The sequence below is a fragment of the Piliocolobus tephrosceles genome, chromosome 6 (genome assembly GCF_002776525.5).
Source record: "Piliocolobus tephrosceles isolate RC106 chromosome 6, ASM277652v3, whole genome shotgun sequence".
Lineage (NCBI taxonomy): Eukaryota > Metazoa > Chordata > Mammalia > Primates > Cercopithecidae > Piliocolobus > Piliocolobus tephrosceles.
Genome location: NC_045439.1, coordinates 47,192,611 through 47,199,540, shown reverse-complemented (window position 1 = coordinate 47,199,540; position 6,930 = coordinate 47,192,611). Strand labels below are relative to the sequence as shown.

General features: G+C 41.8%; 1 long non-coding RNA gene across 1 annotated transcript in view; it reads right to left on the bottom strand.

The window, feature by feature from the left end:
• Positions 1 to 624, bottom strand: part of LOC111554442 — a 29,553-nt gene extending 28,929 nt beyond the window's left edge. Inside the window, exon 1 of the long non-coding RNA XR_002735252.2 lies at positions 379 to 624. This is a non-coding gene — a long non-coding RNA (uncharacterized LOC111554442). The remainder of the gene's footprint in view (positions 1 to 378) is intronic.
• Between the last annotated feature and the right edge of the window lie 6,306 nt (positions 625 to 6,930).

Genomic DNA, 6,930 nt, shown 5'->3' with positions numbered 1-6,930 from the left:
TTTCTTTCTTTCTTTCTTTCTTTCTTTCTTTCTTTCTTTCTTTCTTTCTTTCTTTCTTTCTTTCTTTCTTTCTTTCTTTCTTTCTTTCTTTCTTTCTTTCTTTCACAGGGTCTTGCTCTGTCAACCAGGTTGGTATACAGTGGCATGATCATAACTCACCATAATCTCAAACTTCTGGACTCAAACACTCCTCCTGCCTCAGCATCTGGAGTAAAGGGGACTACAGGTGCACACCACCACACCCGGGAAATATTTTAATTTTTTTGGAGAGACAGAGTCTCACTATGTTGACCAGGCTGGTCTTGAACACCCAGGCTCAAGTGATCCTCCCACCTCAGCCTCCCAAAGTGCTGGGATTACAGTCAGAAGCCACTGTACCTGGTCCCTTGATCCTTTTCCTTCCATTCGATGTGAATCCATTCTTCACATAGGAGCCAGGGCAATGGTTAAAAAGATAAATTTGATTGTGTTATTTCCCAGCTTAAAACCCCTCGATGATTACCCACTGCACTTAGATAAATAAAAATCTTCCATCCTTAATATTGCCTACAAAACATTGCACAATTTATTCCCACTATCCCAATCTTATGACATATCTCTCTCCTTGGCTACGGCCCCACCGCGTTAGCCTTCTTCAGTTCCTGCAGGGTGCCAAGGTTTTGCTTACTCAAAGCCTGCTCAGTGTCCAATACTCTTTGCCAGGCTTTACCCTCTAGTCTAAATGTAAGTGTCATTTCCTCAAAAGTCCTTTTCTAACCTCCCAATCCAAGTCATACTCCATTTTGATACGCAATGTTTATCATTAGCCATACACATTTCCCCACTTCTTTGCTATTTCGAACAGTGCTGCTATACACATTTTATGTGTGTGAGAGTTTCTGGGGCAGTGCTTTTCAAACTGTGGGTACCAATTTGCTGGTGAACTAGTAATATCAATTTTTAAGAAAACAAGAAGGATAAAAGAAATTGAAGAAGATAGAATAAAAATACCAGAGCTATTGCATGTAACAAGCATTAGCTTTGTTTTATGAAATTTTTATTTCAGGGTGTGTGTGTGTATTGGATCACAAGGTAAAATGGATTTATTACTGCAGGTCAAAGTAGAAGAAGGTTGGAAAGCCACATTTCAGGGTATATTATAGGAATGGCTATCTTGGGTCATGGCCTTTGATTATAATTTCAAACACAAATATAGAAAATTAGAAGATCCAGAGAATATATTATATATTTATACATACATATATTGCCCTTTGCTCTTGGTTTACTCATGCTAGTTTACATAAACTTTTGTTCACACTAAACGTACTTTCTTAAGGGGAAAATTCTTACGGTAAATTATTTTACATATATTTTATAAGGGGTGAGTTATTTATGTAGAAATCAGTGTTGTTTAAGCTCACAGAGCAGTGACAGAAACCAGGAGGTCTCAAGTTTTTGGATGCATTCTCTTTTCATAACTTTCTACATCACCAATTTACATTACAGCTAGAAATAAATCCTCCATGTTTATTTAAACACTAAAAGTGCAGAACACATTTATTTTATTGTATAAAACTCTACTGGAAAAATCCTGGCTGCTTAGGATAGTAATCCCCAATCCATGGACAAAATACCATCTCCATGTGCTGTTTTCTATTCTCGTTCCATTTGGTGCTGCCCTTTAACCTACCTTTACTGCACAGCAAAGATCTGTAACAGAGCCAACCCTACCTAGCCAGAGCAGACAGCTGCCTCTCTGTAGAACTTGAAGGGAACTGCAGGGCAATCTACGTGGCATCTCCCTACTGCCTGACTTTTCACCATTAGAGTGCCTTGTTTGATATCAACCAGATGACCCACGTTGAAATACAAATATCTTAGGCAAAAGGAGGAAGTCACATTTTTAAACCATCATCCATTAGCTAGTGAATTGGTTTATTGGATTAGTTTTAAAACCAGGATCAGGATGATCAGGATCTCGAACGAGTGAGATGGAAAAATTGACATGCTAGGCCAAAGAAAACCGAGAGATAGCAACAGCACCCTAAGTGAGAGGGCAATCTGAGTTTCCCTGCTGAACCTGGAGAAAGAAGAACTAGACATAAACTCTCCCTGCTTTGCAGTTTGCCCTGCCTGTACATACTAACTCTGTTACAGTGGCGCCATCTTGGAAGCACCATGAATCACAGCAGTCAACATGTCAGCTCTGTTCTATCCAACCTCATTCATATGCTCCATCCATTGTGAGGCATCAGGCATTGCTCCATTCTTGCATTCAAATACAGCTTCTCAGAAGTCAATGTTTGAAACACAGAAACCATCCAGGTTTGGATACCCATCTGGTTTATGTGTCTCCCTTTTATTTCTATTTTAATTATATTTAGGACTGTCCTGATCCTTCTTTCAGCCAGTTTTGTTTTTTCAATCAACTCCAAATAGAGACTCCACTTGAGCAAAACCAGTACTGCCCTGTAGCCTAAGCCAGAAATGAAAAGAGGAATGCTGGGTTTAAAAAGCAATAAAAGAAAACAAATCCAGACAGGGAACAGGTCTGTTTCTTGGGACACATCAACCTTACACCACATTCTCAAAGTCACTTTTTATTGAAGAAGATAAACAGCAAAATTTTTTTTTTTTTAGATTAAATCCCTCCATGGCTGATGTAAGAAAGAGGTCTTTTGGTAAAAATAGCAGTAAGGACAACTTAGGTCCAGGTTTAGACTGTTGTGCCAAGATTCAGTTGTGGGGGTGAGTTGTGAGCAGGCCAGCTGCCTCATGTATTCAAGTGGATTTTGCTCCCAGAAGCCCAGAGGCTCTGCATTTGGGGGCAGGCTGAAAACAGGCAGAGTTCTTCACCTTCAGAGCCTGGAACTTCTACTTCCCCATCACTTACTCTCTGGCTAAGCTTTGATTAAACTCATTCACAGTAAGGTGCAAATGACAAAGGAGGTTCCTTGTTTGGTGTTAAGCCTCCTCCCACTAGAAATTCATAATGCACGTTAGCATATTAAGATGTTGAGAAGTTCTACTGAGAAGAAAACTGTCTAACTTTGCTTTACCCAAAGTGTCCAATTTGACCATGGACCTCTTTTTGACCTCAGAATAACTACTAACATTTTGAAGGAGCACTACCATTGTGACAACTGTATTCCTTTCAGTTAAATGATTGCATTTCTCATCCATTCATTCTTTAAACAAATAGTTACTGAGACCTAGTATGTACCAGGCGCTGGTGAGTAAAACAGGCACCTTCATGGAGTTTACATTGTTTAACGTTTGTTTCATCCAGTTTGTCGTTTAATTAATTAACAAACGTCATTAAAATAATCATACAAGTGAGGACAAAGCTGAGCCGTGGGAGCCCTTAAAGATTCTCTTCCAGGTGACTGAGGAGACCTGGAAGCCAGTGCTAACTAGATGAACAGAGTGGAGGTCTGAGGGGAACAGCATTCTAGGAAGAGGGAACAGCAGTGACAAAGATCACGGTAGTACTCAAGGAAGCAGAGTGCAGGCATCATTCCTGTTTGAGGCTAAAGAGGTGCATAAAAGCCAGATCATGTCAGAAAATTGTGGGGTAAGGATTTGTTTTGGCCCAAGGGTCCTTTCTCACTGTGGCTGAAATTGCAGCAAGTCTGTGTGTTGGGCACTTGCCATGGCCAATGTAGGGGCTGTGCCAGGTCACTACACAGACAGGCATTAGTGCCTTTGGTTTTCAGAGGAGGAAACAAAGGTCAAGGAAGCATGTGGCCTGCCAAGACCATCAAGCTCCTCCAAGGCACAGTCAGGATTTAAAATCAAGTCTGTCTGAGTCCAAAGTCATGTGCCAAACTAACAAGCTGCTGAAGACTGCTGTCTGCCATTACCCATTCCCTCCCCAAAGCACCTGGTTCCTAGAGCTTCTGTGGGATTCCAGACCCTGGTGGAGGGTGTAGCAGGGAAATGAAAGACGCAGGTGTAATGTTCTGTGTCAGAAAGTATAACAGTAGGACAAAAAGGTAGCCATTCTGAGTACCAAGTGTGGACACAATTATCCTTTTCATGCTTTAAACTAGCCTGTTGTCCTAAGCACAGCAGGGAAAGCCAGCGCGGCCTTTGGAAGTCCTGGTTTCCTGGGGCTCTGAGTCCTGAGATGCTGTAGTGGATTTTAGATACCCCAGGAGCACAAGCCTGTGACTCCCATGGGCCTCTGTGCCAGCACCCCAGACCCCAGACTCCTGAGAAGTTCCGGGACCCCCAGGGAGATGGGTTGGTGATACCAATGAGGCCTGAGAAATTCACAGCTGCCAAAGAGTACTTGAGCTGGAGGTTGGAAGCCTGGGAGTTGGTTTCAAGGCCTTTTAGAAGCTCTTAGAGTCTGGCAGCCTGTTTCATGTGCAGAGTGAAAGCATGTCCTCAAAAAGCCCTAGGTCTGCCCTACTTCCTCTCTGGACTTCCTTGAATATAGAGTGGCAGACAGGGCTAGAACCCCATTCCCCTGACATTCTCTATACCATGCACTTACATGTGTGTATGTACACGTGCATACACACAGGTGTCCACACACACACACAACACACACATAGTATTATTTCCATCTCCACACAAAGCATATTATAACTTGTGTCTTCATTTCAGAAATCCTGGAGTCTCTTATATCTGATAACGGTTCGGAGTGGCTACGTCCCAGTGAAATGTCATTTGCGGGGCTGAAATAGCTCCCAGGGTACGTTCTCAGGCTAACCAAGTGAATATTCACTGGTCTACACTGAGAGACTCCGAGGGGACAACTAATCTCAGTAGGTCCTCCCTGCCCTTCAGAACATCACTGTCTCCAAAACAGTCCCTTTGTAGGGCACAGGCTTTGAGCACACATATACCTGAGTTTGATTCATGGCCTTGCTGTATGACCCTGGCAAGACATTCAGCCTCAGTTTCCACATCTACAAAATGAAGATCTAATTCCCTCTTCATAGGGTTGCTGCAGCAACTAAATAAGCTCTGACAAGTAAAGCAGTTCACACAGTGCTGGGCACATGGTAAACTCTCAGTAAATAATAGCAGTTATTTCTATATAGATTGCCCAGCAGAACTCACGGGCTCAAGGTACATAAGCAGGTGGGACTAGCAGGAAAACCTGCAGCAGTGTAATCTCTGGCTCTGGCCACCCCACCCCTTCCCATCCTGATGTACAATCAAATCTAAGGGTCCTCGAATAAACTGACAAGTGGCCTAGGCTTTCTGCCATCTCCTTGGGCCAGGGCATATCTACAGGATTGAGAACACATGGGGTAGTAGATCAGCAATTATCTTCACGGTAGTCCTGTCTTCATCTTTTCTTGGCTGTTTGATCTTAGGCAAATCATTTACACTCTGCATCTCACTTTTCTCATTTGTAAAATGAGAATAGTAATGACATCCTCCCTACAGGAAATGTGTACAGATTAATGAGATAATGTAGAAAGGGTGCTTAGGGTATAGTTATGTTTTTGCTGGAGAAAGAGGACTGATAGTTAAAAAGTGTAGCTTCTGCTGGAAAACTTCCAGCAACAATGAATTCACAGAAAGGTGATTACATTGTTATTCAGTTATAATTGTTTAAGGTTTTCCCTTTACATTAAATCGGTATCAGTTCATTTCAACCTTGACACAGTGGATTTCATAGGACAAACTCCAGATCCCTAAATTAGAATTTCTGAGGGACAGGACCTGAACTTGTAGAGTTAAAAGCCCCACAGTTTTAACTGACAAGCCAAGACTGCCCACCACCAGATTATGGACCAAGAATGACCTGGAGTTGGGGCAGAACTCTCCAGGGCTAACTCTAATATGACCAAGTTCTATGATGGCAGGGACAGAAACATAACCTGATTCAAACTGTAGGCTTAAATAGAAGTTTGGCTAAAGTGGGAAATGTCCCACTTAGGAAAGTTTATTAGGAAAATCTCCAAATAGCTTAGACTTTCTGCATTTGTCTGACTTCTCCAAATGATCACACTTTAATTTATTCCTCCAATTGTCACCCCCAGGTATCTCCTAAGTGACTTGAAATGAAAGAGGGAGAAAGACCACAGAGAGATTGGCTGAAGGATTAGAGAGACTATGTACCCTCAGACTCAGGGGCTGTCAAACAGTGTCAAACGTAGTGAAGAGTGAATGAGGAGACTTCCCTCCTGTACCCCCACACACACCTTAACTGATATCTGCAAGTACTTGCACTAAAATGGGCACATTTTAAAGCAGAAAGAAACTTTAACCACTATTTAGTTTGTGGGTACATAAGAGATTCAGCTCATAGGTCAAGAAAGTGTTTTGCCCTGTAATGTGTTTTGTACAGTAAGTTATTTAAAGCATAAAATGTAAGCAATACAATTATAAGGAAAATATACTGACTTCTATTACAACATTCTTTTTCCATGCTCTTCATCTTGAAACATATTTACACATCGCCATTTTATATAAAATGATGTTATTTCTCTGAGGAGATTGGGAGCTCCTTGAGGGAAGGGATCAGTCCTGATGCAAACTTATACAGCATTCTGAGTATTTGGAAGGTACTCATCAAACACGTGATGAAATATTAAATATCGTGGAATCTTGTACTTTATCATGCTAAACCTAGATCCAAGATAGGGCTGGATTGTTTAGAAGATACCACCCCAGCACCTTTCTCCACACTGTGACAAAATAACCCTGGGAAGCCCCCAAAAGTTTCTCTGGCTGCTTACCAAGTTTCTCTTTCTGCTTACCAAGGTAACTTCCCACTCCCATTACCTAAGTGACAGGATATGTGGGTCTCTAGAGACAAGGCTCATGGGATTTACTTTCTCTTTTCGTTTTCCTTGCAGTGCAACATGTACAACATTGGCTGAAAAAATACTTTTTATAGAGGGTGAGTTAAATAGCAGATAGGTGGTGTCTCTATTTACTCAATCGACCGGGTATAGATCTGGGACAATAAGTAGTCTCTTGACA